The sequence below is a fragment of the Fundulus heteroclitus genome, chromosome 1 (assembly GCF_011125445.2).
Source record: "Fundulus heteroclitus isolate FHET01 chromosome 1, MU-UCD_Fhet_4.1, whole genome shotgun sequence".
In the NCBI taxonomy this organism is placed as follows: domain Eukaryota; kingdom Metazoa; phylum Chordata; class Actinopteri; order Cyprinodontiformes; family Fundulidae; genus Fundulus; species Fundulus heteroclitus.
Genome location: NC_046361.1, coordinates 42,695,469 through 42,716,231, shown reverse-complemented (window position 1 = coordinate 42,716,231; position 20,763 = coordinate 42,695,469). Strand labels below are relative to the sequence as shown.

At 39.1% G+C, this 20,763-nt stretch overlaps 2 long non-coding RNA genes across 3 annotated transcripts; one reads left to right on the top strand and one right to left on the bottom strand.

Annotated features, from left to right (window-relative positions):
- Nucleotides 1–551: 551 nt before the first annotated feature.
- On the top strand, nucleotides 552–6,311 carry LOC118564614. 2 transcript variants are annotated; one of them, XR_004931984.1, is made up of 4 exons: nucleotides 552–581; nucleotides 1,835–2,012; nucleotides 4,964–5,170; nucleotides 5,285–6,311. It is a non-coding gene; the product is annotated as an uncharacterized LOC118564614 (long non-coding RNA). The 2 variants fall into 2 exon arrangements; XR_004931983.1 differs by lacking the exon at nucleotides 552–581 and having other exon boundaries at nucleotides 914–2,012.
- A 418-nt stretch (nucleotides 6,312–6,729) lies between these two features.
- On the bottom strand, nucleotides 6,730–11,013 carry LOC118564613. The gene is made up of 5 exons (XR_004931981.1): nucleotides 10,755–11,013; nucleotides 9,515–9,622; nucleotides 9,158–9,390; nucleotides 8,946–9,064; nucleotides 6,730–7,310 (listed from the first exon to the last, which is right to left on the bottom strand). It is a non-coding gene; the product is annotated as an uncharacterized LOC118564613 (long non-coding RNA).
- Nucleotides 11,014–20,763: the final 9,750 nt, after the last annotated feature.

Below are 20,763 nucleotides of genomic sequence, written 5' to 3'. Positions count from 1 at the left end.
GTTTTCTTTGATTGAAGTAATCTTTTTTTGCGTTTGGGGTATACATGGGTAGGACATTTGTGTCTTAATCATTCAATTCCAAAAAAGTTGTTTCAATCAAAAAAAATATTTTCAATAAAAAAAAAAATGAAATTAAATGCAAAAAAAATTACCCGTCAATAAAAAGGTATTGAAGAGAATGTGTTTTTTCGTTGTTGTTTTTTTTTTAAGAAAAAAAAAATTTGAAGTTCAACATTTTTTGATTAAATAACTTTTTTTTTTTTGAAGAGAAAAAAGTTTTAAAGTTCAATTTTTTTTGATTGAATCATTTTTTTTTAAGTGAAAAAAGTTTTGAAGTTCAGATTTTTTCGTTTGAATCACTTTTTTTTTTGAAGCTCAAAAAGTTTTGAAGTTCAAATTTTTTCGATTGAATCATTTTGGAACAAACGTACCGCGGTGGGCGGGTGCTTCTCTATTGGTCAGACATGTTTGATTGACAAGTGTCTACACCAACGCCGTCTTTCTGACAAAGAAGTCTTGTTCGGCACTCCCCAGGCCAGACAGCTTTTTAGCAGCAAGAGGGAACAGCGGTGAAGTTGTCGGTAAGTACATAAAACAGGTTGAAAATAATTGTTGTCATGTTATTAGCCTATTCTGTTGATATTTACAATAAATTGTACGCTTACTAACTTTGTTCACGTTGAGGAATGTTTGTAATGGTGTGAGGTTAGATGTCTAAATATTTTCAGACAGGCAAGCAAAGTGGGCGAACCTATGGCCCCCACGCAGCAGCTTGCTATGTGCTAAAGAGCTACTGTGTTGAGTAAAATGGCCACAGCGCTGCCTGTTTAGTAGATGCTTTTATCTTGAGAGCGGGATATAGGCTGCTTAAGCTGCTGTTAGTCGAGGTGCATGCGTCCCCCTCCCTCCTCCCCCCATACATTTACCGCTGGGTCCGGTGTCGGCCAAGTGCCATGTACTGTGCAGGGTATGGCAGGCCGTTTTAACATTTATTAGCTTGACTGAATATGTATACCAGACATCTCAAATACATTCCTTCCTAGTCAAAATTTACATTTCAGACATCTACAATAACATTTGTCCTATCTAAAATGAATATTTCAGATATCTTGAATATAATTCAAAGTAGTACAAATTACGTCACTTTCCCCATTCATGTGTATAGGGCTTTTATTTACAGACATCTACAATAACATTCTTCCAATCTAAAATAAACATTCCAGATGTCTAAAACTGAATTCCGACTAGGATGAAATCTAATTTCAGATCTCCATAATCCAGTCAATACTAGTCATCATCATTTCAGATATAAAAAATAAATAAAACATTCTAGATATCCAGATATATAATTCTTGACATCAAAAATATATTTCTACTAGTAGAAATGACATTACATATATCCACTACTGATTATAGGACGAATTAAATTGGAATTTCAGATATCTAAAATTTCAATATGCCTATACAAGGTTGTGTTGTGAATTGGCACTATATAAATAACATTTAAATAAATTGAATTGAACTTCTGGTCACAAAAAACCAAAACTTTTAAAATAAGATTATAGAATTGTTACATTACAGTTAATCTTTCTCCTCTTCCCATCTCTCAGAGTTACCCTAAAAGCCATTTTGTCTTAGCTGATCAGTGGAGTGGACATGAGTATTTCTCCAGCCAGCCATCAAATAAACGTCACATAGTGCTAGGGTATTTTGTATGTCAGGGTTCGTTTTTAATCATGCCTTCCTCATTCTAGTGAATTCAGTCTATTTTAAGCAGAGGAATTTAGTCTTGGGTAGTCATTTAACTAACCATCCTTTTATGTTTCTTCTGCAGCATTGGAAGCAAAGTTGTACTACTTTGTAGCAAAAATGATTACAGTCTGTGTTGTCCGTGGAGGAGTTGCCCACCATTTTTTCTCAGAAGGGCTGTTTCAGCAATTTGCGGGCTTCCAAAGGTCCCTTTCAGACCAGAAGTTCTGCATGATCACAAACTCCGGGAGCAGCTAATCAAGGTATGAGTATAAACTGTCATTTGTCACCTTCAATACTTTTTAAAATGCTTAGTCCTGGATAATGTGGGCCTACCACAGATGAGGCTTAAAAGCCTCTGTGTGAAGTTTGCATGATCTCCCTGAGTATATGTGGCCCCCTTTAGGCACACCGGTTTCCTTCCATTGTCCAAAGACATGCACTTAGTATGAGTTTATTGGTGGGACTCATGTGTCCGTCCATCCATTTTCAGACCCGCCTAATCCCTGATGGGGTGGCGGGGGTTGCTGGTGCCTATCTCCAGCGGTCACTGGGGGAGAGGCTGGGTGGACTCATGTGTATTCATCTTTATTCAGACAAAAGAAAGTGAAATCACCAATGAGGCTAATTTTGCCATTGAAGAAGCTGCAGACAGCATTAGCATCAAGGGTTGCCTTAGGCATGTCCCAAACTGGAGAAAAAAGGACTCCCTAGTTCGCTCCGCTGTCAAGTTTATTGTCAACGGACCTATGAGAGTTGCCCACGACCAGTAAAATATTCACACCCTCTTATCTTAACAAAGGTGTTGATGTTGTCATAAGATCTGAGGGGAAAAAATGGGTTCCTCCATGTTTCTGTTAGCATACTTGTGTTGTGGTGCCTTTATCAGTAAGATTGATGGACAGGGATATTAATCTATACTTCTAAAAACCACCAACCAGGCCAGAAATCTGGATTTAGTGACAGATTCAGACCTAAATTTTAAGAAACAAGTTAAGGCAATTACAAAATCAGCCTTAAGAATATCAGATGAAATGTGTGATTACTTTGCAGGACCTGGAGAAACTAGTCCTTCTTTCATCTGCAGTCAGCCTAATTATTGTAACAGCAAGTTTACAGATCTACCATTTAAATATACAGGGGTTGGACAATCAAACTGAAACACCTGGTTTTAGACCACAATCATTTATTAGTATGGTTTAGGGCCTCCTATTGCGGCCAATACAGTGTCAATTCGTCTTGGGAATGACATAAACAAGTCCTGCACAGTGGTCAGAGGGATTTTAAGCCATTCTTCTTGCAGGATAGTGGCCAGCAGGTCACGACGTGATGCTGGTGGAGGAAAATGTTTCCTGACTCGCTCCTCCAAAACACCCCAAAGTGGCTCAATAATATTTAGATCTGGTGACTGTGCAGGCCATGGCAGATGTTCAACTTCACTTTCATGTTCATCAAACCAATCTTTCACCAGTCCTGCTCTGTGTATTGCTGCATTGTCATCCTGATACACGGCACCTCCTTCAGGATACAATGTTTGAACTAGTGATGGGTCGATGAGGCGTCATGAAGCGTTTCAACACATTGCCAAACTGTATTGATACTGGGCCGATACTGTGTCACTGAATACTGACACCTGCTGGACCTTAAAAATCCCTACAGCCAACCTGGTTGACAGAGTTAACTGACACTGATTTGATGACCAAGTATACACAATACAATTTAAATCATTGTATGTTGCATTGCATTATTTTATATTTTCATTTGAATTAAACATATATTTGATTTTTTTTTTTTTTTAGATACAGTCAATAAATAATGTGAACGAGGATGCTTGTGGACTGGCTTTTATATTTATTTATTTATTAAAAAATTTTTGCTACATGACCTTTCAATGCCGCCCAACCATAAAGGCGTCTGCCCAACCCATCCATCAGTGGTGCGCTCCGATCAGCACCTGCTGCTCACAGAGCGAGACTGTGGTACAACACCATCACACCAGAGTTGCAACATGGTTAAAAATGAACCATTATTAACCGTTACTTTGTTTACATTTCAACTTGGATTTTATTTACTGCGCAGCATATCTTTGCTGTGCGCAAATGCACACGCGTGCAGCTTAGAGGGAACAGAAACAGTTTGGCGTGTCAGTCAGTTCAAAACAGTTCCTGTATCGGTCACGTGACTTTCCCGTGTCGATACGCGCATCGACACGGGTTTTGCTCTATGAGCTCGACACATGCGCCGACGCATCGGTGTTGCCGGACCCATCACTAGTTTGAACCATTGGATGCACATGGTCCTCCATTCTGGAGGACCATGTGCATCCAATTTGTCCTCTTTTGAACTCTGGTATGTCACCCATAATGTTGTGTGCAGTGCAATATTTTGAGCAAAACTGTGCTCTTACCCTGCTAATTGGACCTTTACACTCTGCTCTTATTGGTTCAATGTGCAATTAATGAAGATTGGCCACCAGGCTGGTCCAATTTGACCATGAAAGCTACCACACTAAAATAAGAGGTGTTTCAGTTTCATTGTCCAACCCCTGTAATAGACAACTGCAGCTCATTCAGCCCTAGCTAAAAACAAACCCTTGGACCACATCAGTCTGGTTCTGAGGTCTTTCCATTGGCTCCCTCACTGTCAGAAGACAGACTTTTGAGTTATGCTGCTGGTCTATAAAGCTCTGATTGTTTTAGGACCAGGATCCATCAGTGGCCTTCTGATCCAACATAAATCCATAAGACCTCTCAGGTCATCTGGATGCAATCTGGACCGGTTCCCATAGTCAGAAGCAGACCTAAAGAAGCTGCATTCAGCTTCTATGCTCCACATGTCTGGAACAAACTCCCAGACTCAGCTAAAACATTTTTATGTAAATCCAGATTAAAGACCCACCTGTTCTCAGGTCTATAGTTAATATTAGCCTGGCGGTCCACCATGCTAATAATACGCTGAGAAATGCAGAGTGGTCACCACACCGCGGTGCAGGCAGCCTTTGAAAGCACCCATAATTGTTTTGGTCTACAGACAGTGCTAAAGCACAACCTTGTGTCAAAATAATGCTTATTGTTCCTTTAATAAATTGTTTGTTAATCATGTTTGTTTTTTATATGTACTTTTTTAATGTCCTCTGTACCTTGCTTTAAGGTTTTTGTAGAAATTTTCTTGTACATTAGATGTGCTTTAGAAATAAACTTGCCTTGCCTCTTAGGTTTGCAGAGGGCTTCAAGATTCTGGGGCTACTGAAAGAGCTGCAGAAAAACCCAGCTGTTGTTCCTGACATGTCCGTGTGTGAGGAGAAAGCCCTCACTGCCAGGGACATGAGCCACAGTGACCTATTCTGCTCAGGGCAGCAATCAGCGCGTTCTGGAGAACCAGTTGGTCTGCTTTAGGAGTGACTGGCTGATTGACATTGAAGGTCTGTTTTTGCATTTTAGTCAATTTCCATAAATTTAAAATTACTTTGTACAATACATCAGGGGTATTTTTTCCATGTCTAACAGTCGTATTCTTCTATTGTTTTGTCTTATAGAAGAGGAGGATGGTCCACCCTCTCTCTCGATGTTCACCTCTGGAGCCTCTGCCATCCCTCCACTTGGCTTTTCCTGCCAGCCTGAAATCCAGTTTCTGCATGACACCAAGACAATTTACCCAGAAGCCAATACTAGTGTTGTTGTCCTGTTGTATCTGTCGCTGCACTCCTCCTACAAGGCTTTTAGAATATACATGATGGAGGGAATTTTGCAAGCTCCGACCTTTGGAGTTTCTTAAATGATCACGAATGTGACTATGAAAGGTTACGCTGTAAGGTGATGACGGGTTTGCATGTTTGTCCAGCTGTTGTTAATGTTTTACTTAATTTTAAGGTAAAACGTGGTTTTACAAGTCTGAAAAGTGTACCAGTGTTTAAAAAATACTGTTCATATGTTTTTTACTAAAAGCCTTTAGCTGGTCCTGAGGATAAAATATCAGAAGACTGTGCCAGATGATTCAGGTTCTGTCATTAAACTTCTGAAATGGTTTTAGATTTTAACAACTTTCAGGAAGTTGACAAATTGTTATCCAAGACCATCATATGTTCTCTTCTAGGTTTGTCTTTATGGCAATAAAGAAAATACTCAAAATTAAAGTTTGATACATAAAAAAATATTAAACTGAACTTATCATGGCCACTAATGACAAAGAAAAAATAAATAAACAGATATTTTTGCCAAAAGGAGGGAGAAGTTTAACACAAGAAGAGGGCCAAAATAAAAATGTGTTTCTTAAAAGAAAGAGAATGAATAAATTTCGTCCCACTTAATGATTGTGTCCCACTTGTTGATTCTTCACGAAAACATGCAGTTTTATATCTTTATGTTTGAAGCCTGAAATTTGGCCAAAGGTTGAAAAGTTCAAGGGGGCTAAATACTTTCAGAAGGTTCTATATGTGAGATCATGTTGGTCCAGACAACTCCTGTAAGACAGCAGCTCCAGATGTAAGGGAGAGGTTGAAACATAAGATATGCAAACTATATAGAATTTCCCATTAGAGTCAATAAAGAAGCTGTTTTATATTACCTAGTCTATCTGATGTGTTTGTGCATAATGTGTACAGTCCTTTGGAGTTCTTATAGAAGAGATGTTGTGAGCGTCTGTCGTCTTGACTTAGTTGGGCATCTAAATTTGCAAAACGGAATCTTTCGCTCAGAGCACAATTAAAATGTGGTAGGCTGTGGTAGAAACGCAAACATCCGAAGGTTAGGTTAGGGATACAGTGACGGTATTCATGCTTCTTCCTTTTTTCTGAACTAAAGTTTACAAGTTCCTCACAGCGGCCTGACTGCAAGGTTTCATCGAACCGCACCCAACAGTTATTTCAGAATCAGAAATACTTTAATAATCTCAGTGGGAAATTATTTTCGTTACACGCTGCAGATATAAAAACAACATAATTATATAAATACAACATTCCCCACAAAAGATATATATATATATATATATATATATATATAAATATTTACAGATCTAAAATAAAGTGATAATGGCAATGTGCAAAAGAATGATTAAATGTCAATAATTGTCAAATGTATTCTGCATCAGAATTACAGACGAGCTGCTGTGTGATTACTTTCTGTGGGCAAACCATGGTGGTACCAAGCATGTCTGAACTGTTCCAGCCTCCTTTGAATCTCAGGTGGATATACAATATGTAAAGAAAGTCTGTGGATATCATTATCTGGGTTAAGATTCTCTGCGTCCTCCAGACAGTAGAATGTATGGTAGAAATGCTGCAGCACAAGCAAAAATACATCCTGCCAAAGGTGTTCTATGCGCTGATTATGAACTGATTCTCCTGTTATGAAGCCTCTGTGTTCCAGCCCTTGAACTAGATGCATGCATAAAGCAAGCAGCATGTTTTCATCCCCATGGTCTGATCTGACTCTTGATGGTAGTCCATAGTAAGATGTTGCTTTCAAAAACTGACAGAGTACTGTTGTTGCCCTATTGTTTGTACTGCAGCTGAGGTAATCCCACACGGGTATCCTTCGATGGCACCAAGTATCACAAAGCCCCATCTAGAAAGTTGAAACAACACAAAATAAAATTAGTACTTAAAATAAGGATACAACCCCCTACCTGGAGACAATATACGATAATGATCAGAAAACCCATATTAGAAATAAATCAATGGTTTCAACATTTTCTGCTGAAATTATGAATAATTGAATTAGTATATCAGCAAATATTTGAAACACGTTATCACCTAGTGCTAAAAATCAACATTATCAATCTTCAAAAAGACAAAGTTATATATTCATTGCTGGAAAAACACTCAAGGTCACTATATTGTTTCATTTGATAATTTTCTGTAAAAAGCAATTCAGAGCACAATAACTCAACAATAGAACTTAAAGAGCTACTGATATCAACCTGGAGGGTATCCCAGATAGGAGGCTTAACAAATATGGAAAAGCCTGGTTTCTAGGTTGCTAAATTCTGTTAAAGTGTAACTCTTCCCCAAATCAGCTGTTTGTTGTCAATAAACTCTTAACATGGTTGTTTTATAGTACTATCTACATATCCTGGTCATTATTTTTGAAAAATTATAATGCACATTTGTTGAAATCCGGCTTTTGTGTCCAAAACTCAGTATGGCGCCTTCCTAGGGTCAAACTTCTTGCATTGAATTTCAAATTAACATTAGTTTCTGCACGTGCAACGTAATTCTGAGTGTGTGACATTAGTCCCCTGGCTGCTCAGGACTATAAAAGCCAGCTCAGTCTTAAAAAACAAAACAAAAAATAGAGCATCTTCTTGTGCCTCCATAGAGAGCACTATTGCACTTTTCAAACTCTCTAGCGACCTTTTTTATCTTCAAAAAACAAATTTACCAACTTTTTATGTGTTGTTGGGGAGTGTATGTGAAAGCAATCAATTGTTCTGCAGTTAGTGTCTTGAGGCGGCCGGGAAGGGGCTGCTGAGAGACTGTGATGTTGGAGAGACTGTGATGTTGGTTCTAGGTTGGACATTGGATATGGCGATCTGCGGTATCTGCCTGCTGTTTGAGACGATACAGAGAGGGTGATCTGGGGCTGACGTGTCCACATTACAAATGAATCATGATGCACAAAGCTGCCGGTGATCCCGCCTGGGTTACAAAGCAGAAAATATATGTTGATTCTGATATATGATAATATATAACAGGACCAATTCTGTCCACCATTTGACTCTGCAGCGCCAGGTTGTGGCTTCACTGAGTCAGGGCCTTGAGCCAGCAGGTCAAATTGATCAGAGTCTGGCCTGCTTGGCTCCACAAAAACCTTCCTACACCGCCGGGGATGAGGAGGGTGAAAAATCCTCCAACTCAAAAGACCGAAACGTGGCGTAACTACCAGCATAACTCTGCTCACTCTCCATGATTCAGTACAGCAAATCAAGCAGCCTGTCTCACTCTCATATACATATATACACATATATATATATATATATATATATATATATATATATATATATATATATATATATATATATAAATATATACACATATATATACACATACATATACACATATATATATATATATATATATATATATATATATATATATATATATATATATATATATATATATATATATATATATATATATATATATAATATATATATATATATGCCACAAACTGTTGGGGTACGGCATATGGTAAGCCCACCTTGCAACAGTCCGACTCCACCTTCTTGCAGCAGATGTCAGGTTTGTCCTTCCCAACATTTAGCGTACCCTGGCCCGTGTGACAATCACATCTTGAGCACGAAGCAGCACCCTCATCATCTGAAAAATACAAACATGAAAGCATTAATGATTAAAAAATACTCTCACAAGCGGATCCAACTTAAATATAAATTTTCTGTAGAAAAGACAAACCTCATTCCCAGAGTTTGGATACTGGTCCTGCCATGTGCTCACACGCTCTTGCAGCTGATTGTCATCTAAGGCAGACAGTCTTCCTCTTATGTGTAGGTCCACCAGCTTTGATTTGTTGTTCAAAAACGACGAGGAACATCCCATCATTTTTGCCTTTTTTTTGATTGTATGTCCTTGCTTCATAAGGACGTCTATGTGCTCTCTGGTAACAATAGATGGTCTGCCACTCCGCCCTAGGAAAACAAATGTTAAGTATTACATTTTATACAGAAGACAACCCAATCTTTAACAGCAAAAAAATAAAATAGAAATCAATTAACAAAAAAAAGAAAAGAAATTTTGTTTGTGAGGACTTACCTGAACTAACCCGCCTTATGAAGAAACGACGATCCTCGGTTCGATGGAAATGAGCTATTGCTAGCACTCCAACCTCAGTCAAACTGCTTTACTGTTCATTGTAGGTTTCTGTAGACAATAAATGTTCAATTCTGTGAAGGTTTCTTACACAACTTTCTATTGAACGTCGCTCTCTGTCGCTACACATTCCCTGGCTAAGGGCTCGCTCAGTTTCATGCCCTTTTCTTGCAATTCTGTCAATTACTACCAACGCAAATTGACGGACAGAAAGCGGAATTTACAAAGTTGGATGTCTTACATATTGGTTTCAAAACTTTTGATCATTGATTTTTGATATCTGAAATAAAAACTATGACCGGTAAAAAATGGATTATGGAGATCCAGGATTAGTTTTCAGACATCCAGAAAGTTTATTTTAGATAGGAAGAAAGTTATTTTAGATATCAGAAAGTAAAATCCCACTACACATAAATGGGAAAAGTGATGTAATTTCTACTATAAATAAATATATTTAAGATATCTAAAGTTTCCACTTTAGATAGCAAGAATTCTGTTGGAGATATCTGAAATACACATTAAGTCAAGACTTTAGCACTGCAAAAAGGGAACTAAAAGTGAGTAAAACTTTCTTGAAATCAGTGTATTCTTCCTTGATTTGAGCAGCTAAATAAGACTATTTGCCAATGGAATGAGTATTCTTACCCCTAAAAGAAGGTTATTAGCTATTCTGCACTTGAAATAAGATGATGTAGATGAACTGTAATTATTTTAAGTGCAAAAATCTTATTCCGTATTTGAGATGTCTGGTATACATATTCAGTCAAGCTAATAAATGTTAAAACGGCCTGCCATACCCTGCACAGTACATGGCACTTGGCCGACACCGGACCCAGCGGTAAATGTATGGGGGGAGGGGGGAGAGGGACGCATGCACCTCGACTAACAGCAGCTTAAGCAGCCTATATCCCGCTCTCAAGATAAAAGCATCTACTAAACAGGCAGGGCTGTGGCCACTTTACTCAACACAGTAGCTCTTTAGCACATAGCAAGCTGCTGCGTGGGGGCCATAGGTTCGCCCACTTTGCTTGCCTGTCTGAAAATATTTAGACATCTAACCTCACACCATTACAAACATTCCTCAACGTGAACAAAGTTAGTAAGCGTACAATTTATTGTAAATATCAACAGAATAGGCTAATAACATGACAACAATTATTTTCAACCTGTTTTATGTACTTACCGACAACTTCACCGCTGTTCCCTCTTGCTGGTAAAAAGCTGTCTGGCCTGGGGAGTGCCGAACAAGACTTCTTTGTCAGAAAGACGGCGTTGGTGTAGACACTTGTCAATCAAACATGTCTGACCAATAGAGAAGCACCCGCCCACCACGGTACGTTTGTTCCAAAATGATTCAATCGAAAAAATTTGAACTTCAAAACTTTTTGAGCTTCAAAAAAAAAAGTGATTCAAACGAAAAAATCTGAACTTCAAAACTTTTTTCACTTAAAAAAAAAAATGATTCAATCAAAAAAAATTGAACTTTAAAACTTTTTTCTCTTCAAAAAAAAAAAGTTATTTAATCAAAAAATGTTGAACTTCAAATTTTTTTTTTCTTCAAAAAAAAAAAAAAAAACAACGAAAAAACACATTCTCTTCAATACCTTTTTATTGACGGGTAATTTTTTTTTTTTGCATTTAATTTTTTTTTTTTTAATTGAAAATATTTTTTTTGATTGAAACAACTTTTTTGGAATTGAATGATTAAGACACAAATGTCCTACCCATGTATACCCCAAACGCAAAAAAAGATTACTTCAATCAAAGAAAACATTTTCAATTAAAAAAAAGAGTCTCAAATATTTTATTTGCATTCAAAACTATTTTCTATGATTGAAAACGTTTATCTTTTGATTGAAGTGACTTTTTTTTATTGATTCCCTTGTTTGTTTGTTTGAAGCAAATTATTTTTTGATTGAATGATAAAGACACAAATGTCCTACCCATTATATGGTCCAATCAAAAAACAATGCTACTTCAATTAAAAACATTGCTTCAAACAAAAAAAAACTGACTTCTATCAAAGAAAACATTTTCAATCAAAGAAAATCAGTGTTCAAATGTATTTTTTTGAGTCTCAAATATATTTTTGGATTCAAATACTTTTTTTCTTTGATTGAAAAGTTTTTTTTTAATTGAAGTGAATTTTTTTTTTTTATTGAAAATATATTTTTTGATTGAAGCAACCTTTTTTTTGATTGAATAATAAAGACACAAATCTACCTTCATATAGTGTTAGAATTATTTTTACTATTCTCTATATGTTTTTTATTTCCATGTCCACTGGGTATGCCATGCCATACCCAGTGGACAGCGCTTGATTGGAGCCAATTTCATCCTACAACAGGACAATGACCCTAAACACACCTCCAAATTGTGCAAGAACTATTTAGAGCAGAAGCAGGCAGCTGGTATTCTATGGGTGATGGAGAGGCCAGCGCAGTCAGCAGATCTGAACCCCATTGAGCTGTTGTGGGAGCATCTTGACCGTATGGTACGCAAGAAGTGCCCATCCAACCAGTCCAACTTGTGGGAGCTGCTTCTGGAAGCGTGAGGTGCAATTTCTCCAGATTACCTCAACAAATTAACAGCTAGAATGCCAAAGGTCTGCAATGCTGTAATTGCTGCAAATGGATTTGCACATTTGCACATTTGCACATTGTATCGTATCCTGAAAAATTGATGCTGCACCTTAACCGGAAACGCACTGCAAAACTGTGTACAATGCAACTGTCTACTTTTAAATCACTGCTGCACCCTACTGCATATTTGTCTACATTTGGTTTACATTGTTTACATTTCAACTGCCTACTGTTCACTGCTGCACTTTATCCGGAAGTAAATTGAAATTTATCCTGTAAGTGACTGCGATTGATCACTGCACTTTATCCTGTACTGTAATTCACTGCAAGGTATCCTGTAGAGTTACTGCAATATTTCTGAGCTGTGTGAAAACGAAATTTCGTTCTGTATGCACTCTGTGTATACAAAATGACAATAAAGAAAGTCTAAGTCTAAGTCTAAGTCTCTAAATGGAGGATTCTTTGACGGAAGCAAAGTTTGATGTAAAAAAAATCTTATTTCAAATACAAATCATTATTTCTAACCTTGTCAATGTCTTGACTCTATTTTCTATTCATTTCACAACATATGGTGGTGAATAAGTGTGACTTTTCATGGAAAACACAAAATTGTTTGGGTGACCCCAAACTTTTGAACGGTAGTGTATTTATGGCTTTTGTTGCGCAGGAACGTGTTCTAAGTGCACAGGTGGTCAAGGCAGTTACATTGGAGAAAAAAGCGGTTGTATTACGATGAGATTTGGTTAAATGTTTAGTAAAACAGTTTGTTAAGCGTAAGAGACAGGTTAGAAGTTGGGAATAGTTGCTGGATTTTTGGCAGAGAATTAAACATTTGTTTGAGACATCAGAAAAAAAAAAGAACAGAACTGCACCGCAGGACAGATCTCCACCCACGGACATTTTAAACACGCCCTCTCCGGACTTTATCCAGTCCTGGACGTGTTGGGCGGAGAGTTTACGGTAGAATCAGTTCCTGTTGACACCCCTAGGAACAACACATTATTAGAAACGCCCACCACCCATGCGCGTCATCTGTTACTCCACCTACAGCGCCAACCTCGCTGAAAAAGCCGAGGATTGGTCTCTGGTAGTTGGTATGTCCCGCCTGCTGCTTGGTGCGCAGCCCACCCCTCTAGGGGCAGACCTTCTGTCTCTGCATCTGACAAACTAAAGCCGGGCGTACACTGTACGAGTTTTTCCCCTTTTCGGGCCGATTCTTCAGTCGTGCGAGCATTTTTTGAATCGGGCCGAATTTCAGCTTGATCGTAGAGGGGGGAGGAGGGGCGACTGGCTTCTCACGACTACCTCCCGATCAGGAATCGGACGATCGGTGAAAATCAAACATGTTTGAAATTCAGTCGGCTGTCGTGAGGTTTTCATGAGCGCATCCTGCTGTTCAAGCAAAACTACGAGGGGGCGCCCTCCCCTCCTCTCCGTCCCTGCCAGCGGAGGGAGGGAAGCGGGCGTCCCTGAAGCAACCTCCGGCCGGTGTTGGGGAGGTCCGCGCAACGCGCTGGCCGCCTGTTTCGGCACTCCTCCGCTTGCTGGGGGGGGGGGGGGGGGGGGTGCGGGCCAGGCGACCTGCCGTGCCGAGCGGCCGCCGGTGCGTTCCCCCGACACCCGGTGCCTCCTGCGGGCCTCGCCAGAGCTGGGCTCGAACCCCTGCTCTGGGTCCCTGTCACCCACCGTCGCTCGCCTGCCTCTGCCACCACAGCGAGCGGTCCCACAGGGGGCACGCAGTCCGGTCGCGTCTGAGCGTCGCGCCGCACAGATCGTGAGCGGTGAACTTTTTAAACCCCGCGGTTCCGTCGCACAGTTTGAGATGTATATAAGTACCACGACTGAAAAACTCGTACAGTGTACGCCCGGCTTAAGGGACCGCTCAGGATTATATGTGTATGAGAGAGAGTAAAAAATAAATGAACAATAAAACTTCTGATTTTATCTAAATGTAAAATGTATTAATGTATATGTAAATGCTTAATACCATTTATATCTTTGTTTAGGAGTTAAAAAATATTTCAGCATGAATTTTTTTTTACACATTTCTTTATACATTGTGTATTGTGTTAACATCAGGGCGTTATGATTTGCGATTTATCTCATTATTGGCCAGAGTTTATCGTTTTGTGGCACCAGAATCTTGTCATTCCAATTCTGAAAAGTGCCTAAAAAAAGAAAAATATTTTTGTACAAGCATAATTTCAACTAGTGTCGTTTATTGCAAAATTGCATATTAAAATTCCCAAACGAGCTTTTATACTTTCAGAAATAAAAAGATAAAATATGCGACTAAAACTTTTAATTGCTTTGAAGTCCTAGTTTATATATAATACACTAGACTTAAATCTGGTTGATCAAATGAAAGCAGGAATTAACTCACTAACAACTTCTGCTAATTGTAGGTCTATGAATCACCAGTCAGCAGAACCAAAAGTTAAAAGTTAAAATGGAGCTTAAAGATGTTTGGTAAAAGTACAATCCGGTTGATTAGATATATTTTATCAGCCCTACGTCTAGTCATACATCAGTTTTGGAGTTATCCTCAGATGGAGTTGCTGATGTTTAAGAATTTATGATGATTGTTACTGGTTTGAATCATTTTACCACAGAAGTTAAACTTTGCAGAGCGACATAAATCAGCAGGAACAAAAAAGTATTTGGAGGAAAATAAAAGGACAGATGTCAAAGTATTTATTCTGCGTAGACACGTTTTTAAAGTCCCACTAAAGTGCAGATGTTCTTATTACAAAATAATTTAGGAGCAGAGAAATATGTTCCTTATTCATTACTGAAACAGTAATTTCCCTTTGGGATTATTAAAGTGTTTCTGATTCTGATTCTGATTAGGTGATATGCAATCCCTGGTGAATAAAATTCCTAGCATTGTATCTGATGGCAGATTGTGGTTGGCTGGATTAGATAATTTGACTAGAGGCACAAAACTGGCCCTGGGTGATTTCAGAGCCATTTTAGGATGTTGTGTGCCCGCTTCTGCTGCAGTTGATATTGAAAATGATGCTCGAACATTCCACATGCCAGATCAAACTTTATTGTCTTTAGTAATTTCTTACTTGGAAGATACAGTTACACAGCATTTTTCCCTTTTCCACCCCTGCAGTGGTTCCTAAATTTGACTTGGTACATCATTTTTCAATGTGGCTCAGGATGGGGAGAGGAAGAGAAAGTAAAAGTAAAAAAAAAAAAGGGATTACAAGATCAGTTATTAGGGTTCCAAGCCCGCAGCACTGTGTGCAGAGAACCCTATTGTTTTTCGTGTGTTTCTTCATTATTCTAGCAATATTCTTCTCCGCTAAAACGCGTTGTGCAGCCCATGTAATGAACCTATTGAATCAGGTATCCAAGTACAGAATGTGCTACTCAAACCCAGAAATTCCAACCCCTCAACAACTAGGGGGCGCTATAACAAAGGACAATGCGTTTTGGCCTATAACCACCAAACTACTGGTCCCACACTCAAAAACTTCACATCACTTTGTTTATTGGATGATTCTGCAAAATAAAGGGAATTGGCACATCTTTCATTTCCCAGCTTAGTTTTCGCGCTACATGTGCTACAAAGGTTAAACCTTTCTTGTTAAACTCCTCCTACATTTTTTGTGCAATCCGCGCAAAACTCCATATATAACCCTGTAATGGACAAATAAAAAAAGTTAATGTGGCAGATTTTTTTTATTTTGTCTTTTTTTAAAAGCAATGCTAAAATAAGTGATTGTTAGCTAGCTAGCTCTAAATGTAATTGCTGATTATTCTAAAACCATAACAGATTTTAACATGTCCTTCATAACCCATACTCCAAATAAGATTTTGCAAACGTGTCCTGCGTTTGAGGATCGTCCATCACTAGGGGGCGCTGTGATGTCAAGAAATCTACTACGCCATTCGGCTGATTGGATTTTTACAAAACCTTCTTCATCCCCTTCCAGTCATAGCCCTGAACTAAAGTATTAAATATGGTAATGATTGAAACAAGTGGGCGGGGGCCTATTTCCAAAAGTGTGAAAAAAAACTTGAAAACTTAAAAAAAAAATATGACATTTTGCCCATATTTGGGCACATCACAGGATGTGACGTCACATCCCGTGATGTTTCTAAGCGGAGCAGAAACTTGAAGGGGGAGGATTTGCTATCGAACTTCTGGCCAGAGAGAAAACACGTCGTCTGTAGCCAACATTTCGAAGAAGAATGTCTTCAAGATGACATGAGAGCGAGACCTTTTGGTAGGTTTTTCTTTTAAATAATGTAGAGTTTGCAGGGAGGGGCAGAGTGTACACTTGGAAAAACTGCTCACTGTTGCCAAGCTCACTTATTTTATGCGACTTTGGTCTTCTTTTTCCTAAATTCGCTTGTAAATTTCATGAGTTGCGGGTTGAAGATTTTTGGGCTTGCTTCTGAAAGTGAAGTCGATTGTTTTGGCTCTAAATGGTGCCATATAACATAAAAGTGATGGTGAAATACCCCTCCGCCTCATAACGCACTACAGCTCATCCTGACAGGATCAGAGTGAGTTAAAGTCATAAGGAGCAGCGCTGCCCGTATTTTCTGCAGTTTACAGTTGCAATAACTGATGATAACTGCTGAAAGTAGATTAGGCGGTGCAGATCACAATTTAGAGCAGAGATTGGTTCTAAACATGAGTTTTTACCCACTGATAACATTGCACCGCACCGTGACGTCACAAACTGGGAGGTGGAATAACCATAGACATCATATACGTAGACGCCTCGTTGGGCGGGTTCTGCCTATGCTGCGGTGCGTCAGAGCGTCCGGCATGTTAAATGTGGCAAATCTGCAGTTACTCAGTCACTTAAACAGTATCAGGCAAGGCAAGGCAAGGCAAATTTATTTATATAGCACAATTCAGTACAAAGACAATGCAAAGTGCTTTACATGATTAAAACATAGCAAAATAAAACAGAATAAGAGCAAGTAGGAATAAAATATAGATAGAAAATAGAACAAAAAAGTGGTGATTCAGTTAACTAGGACAGTTGAAGGCAATTTTAAACAAATGTGTTTTTAATCTTGATTTAAAAGAACTCAGGCTTTCCGCACTTTTACAGTTTTCTGGAAGTTTGTTCCAGATAATTGGAGCATAGGAACTAAAAGCTGCTTCTCCATGTTTGGTTCTGGTTCTAGGTATGCAGAGCAGGCTGGAGTCAGAAGACCTGAGTGGTCTGGATGGTTTATACGCTGATAACAAGTCTGTGATGTATTTAGGAGCTAAGCCATTTAAGGATTTATAGACTAACAGAAGTATTTTAAAGTCTATTCTCTGAGATACAGGGAGCCAGTGTAAGGACTTTAGAACTGGGGTGATGTGCTCTACTTTCTTAGTCTTAGTGAGGACGCGGGCAGCAGCGTTCTGGATCAGCTGCAGCTGTCTGATCCACTTTTTAGGCAGACCTGTGAAGACACCGTTGCAGTAATCAATTCGACTAAAAATAAACGCATGGATTAGTTTTTCTAGATCCTGCTGAGACATCAGTCCTTTAATCCTAGAAATGTTCTTCAGGTGATAGAAAGCCGACCTTGTAACTGTCTTTAGATGCTTTTGGAGGTTCAGGTCTGAGTCCATCACTACTCCCAGGTTTCGGGCCTGATTTGTGGTTTTTAGCTGAAGCGACTGAAGCTGTGTGCTAACTTTTGATCTTTCCTCTATTGGTCCAAATATTATTACTTCAGTTTTGTTTTTATTCAATTGGAGAAAATTTTGGCACATCCACGTATTGATTTCTTCTAGGCATTTACTCAGTGCCTGAATTGGTTCATAGTCACCTGGTGACATGGTGATGTAGAGCTGTGTGTCGTCTGCATAGTTATGGTAGCTGATGTTGTTATTTTTTATTATCTGGGCTAGAGGGAGCATGTAGATATTGAAAAGGAGGGGACCCAGAATGGACCCTTGGGGAACCCCAAATGGGATTTTTGTCATCTCTGATGTAAAGTTACCTACTGATACAAAAAATTCCCTGTCCTTTAAGTAGGATTTAAACCAGTGGAGAGCTGTACCAGAGAGGCCGACCCAGTTCTCCAGGCGTTCTAACAGAATGGAGTGATCGACAGTATCAATGCTGCACTAAGGTCCAATAGTACCAGCACGGTGGTTCTTCCACAGTCTGTATTTATATGGATGTCATTAAACACCTTGATCAGGGCGGTCTCTGTACTGTGGTGAGCACGGAAACCTGACTGGAAAACGTCAAATCGGCTGGTCGTTGTTAAGAAGGTGTTTAATTGTTGAAACACAGCTTTTTCAATAATCTTACTGATAAAGGGGAGGTTTGAGATGGGCCTGTAGTTCTGGAGTAGAAGTTTGTCTAAATTATTCTTTTTCAGCAGTGGTTTGATAATTGCTGTTTTTAGGGACTGGGGGAAAACACCTGACAGGAGGGACGTGTTTATTATCTGAGTCAAATCAGACGCTATGACAGGTAAAACTTTTTTAAAGAAAGCTGCGGGGAGAACATCAAGGCAGCTGGAGGAGGAACTTAGCTGCTGAATTATCTGCTCTAAGCTTTTGTAGTTTATTTGGCTGAATTGGGACATTTTGTCAGGATAAGTTCCAGCTGAGTACGGCTTTGGTTCTGGAGCTGGTATGGAAGTACAAACTGATCCTCTAATTTTTAGGATTTTCTCAGTAAAGAAGTTAAATTCATTGCAGGCCCTGGTGGAGTGGAGTTCTGAAGCCACGGACACAGGAGGATTTGTTAACCTGTCGACTGTGGAAAATAAGACACGAGCATTATTAATGTTTTTCTTAATGATCTCAGAGAAGAAAGATTCTCTTGCATTTTTCAATTGTAAGTTATATCTGTTAAGTCTCTCTTTATAGATGTCATAGTGAACCAGGAGTCTATTCTTTCTCCACCTGCGTTCAGCTTTTCGACATTCCCTCTTTTCACTTCTAACTGATGGAGCATTTCTCCAAGGAGATTTTTTCTTCCTGGAAACAACTTTCACTTTAACTGGAGCAATGCAGTCAATGATGTCTGAGACTTTAGAATGAAAGTTATCTACTAGCTCATCTACTGAGTTGCAGCCCAAGGTTGAGGTAGCAGAGTAAGCTTGAATAAAAGTTTCAGTGGCATTGTCCTTAAAGGTGCGTTTTCTTACGATGTCCCTTTGGCTAAATGAGTCACTGGTAATGATACATTCAAAGGTAACGGAGAAGTGATCGGATAAGGCAACATCAGTTACATTGACCTGTGAAATGTTTAGACCTTTAGTGATGATTAAGTCTAAAATATGCCCCTGCTTGTGTGTTGGCTGTTTAACATTCTGACTTAAACCAAAGTTTCTAAGTGTGTCACACAGTTCTTTTGCACTTCTGTCTTCAGGGTTGTCAACGTGAAAGTTGAAGTCTCCAACAATAATTAAACAGTCATAATCAACACATATCACAGACAGCAGGTCACTAAAATCCTTAAAAAAGTTTGATGTGGACTTAGGAGGCCTGTAAACATTCAGAAACATAGTTCGTACCGGGCTCTTTACCTTGAGAGCCAAATGTTCAAAAGAGTCAAATTTTCCCAAAAACACCTTTTTACACTTTAGTGAATCATTAAACAATGTTGCTACTCCTCCACCTTTCCTTTGCTGTCTGCTCTCACAAAGGAAATTGTAGTTTGGAGGTGTTGACTCCAGCAGTATTACTTCTTCATTAGATTCATGTAACCATGTTTCTGTTAAAAACATAACATCAAGATTGTTGTCAATAATAAAGTCATTAATTAAAAGGGATTTTCCTGACAGAGATCTAATGTTTAATAAACCTAGTTTATATGATTTGGTGGTTGATGATGTCTCTGTGGCAGGTTGCATCTGACAGTTAATGACTTTCAAGTATTTGTTCCTGTTTATCCTTTTGTTTTTCTTTTTTTCTGCCACGAATCATCACAGATATTCCGTAATTCCCGGGAAAAGACCCAAGCTGATTCTTGAAACTGTCTTGTCTGATAAACGTGCAGCGAGGGCCCGCTGTGTATCACAGCGAAGTAATCTGAAGGTCTTGAGGACAGGCATGTTCCGTGATACGTAGAGGAGGATCTGGGGCTCTGCGGCCTTTGGAAGATGCTGGTTTAGTCACAGAGCTGTGGCTATATGGAGAGGATGTCATCTGTAGGCCAATTTTAAATACTTTGTTCATGTTGGGAGAAAATTCCAGAAAAGGAACCTCTGGGCTTTGTGGAGAGGAAGGCGAGGCGGGTGTAGTCCGGACCGGTGTTCGCGACGATGGATTTTCTTGGTCCTCTCTTTGTCCTGCTGAGATCTGGGATGAATCCTCCTGTAGCTCTGAGAAAGCCTCTTTCTGTGTCATCTTTCTGGCCATCTTTATCTTGGCTTGTTCGGGCTGTACTGGGCTTATCTTTTGTTTAGACACTGGATGTACATTGTTTTGGGACAAAGCTGATGACAAATGGTTCACAGAATAGAAGATGTTTGAAATCAGCCGTTTTGCACCTGACCTATTTAGAGAGAAGCCATCTCTGTTGAACAGATGTCTTCTTTCCCAGAAGATGTTAAAGTTGTCTATGAAGGTTACAGTTGTTTCTTTGCATGTTTTTTCCAGCCATTTGTTTAGCATCA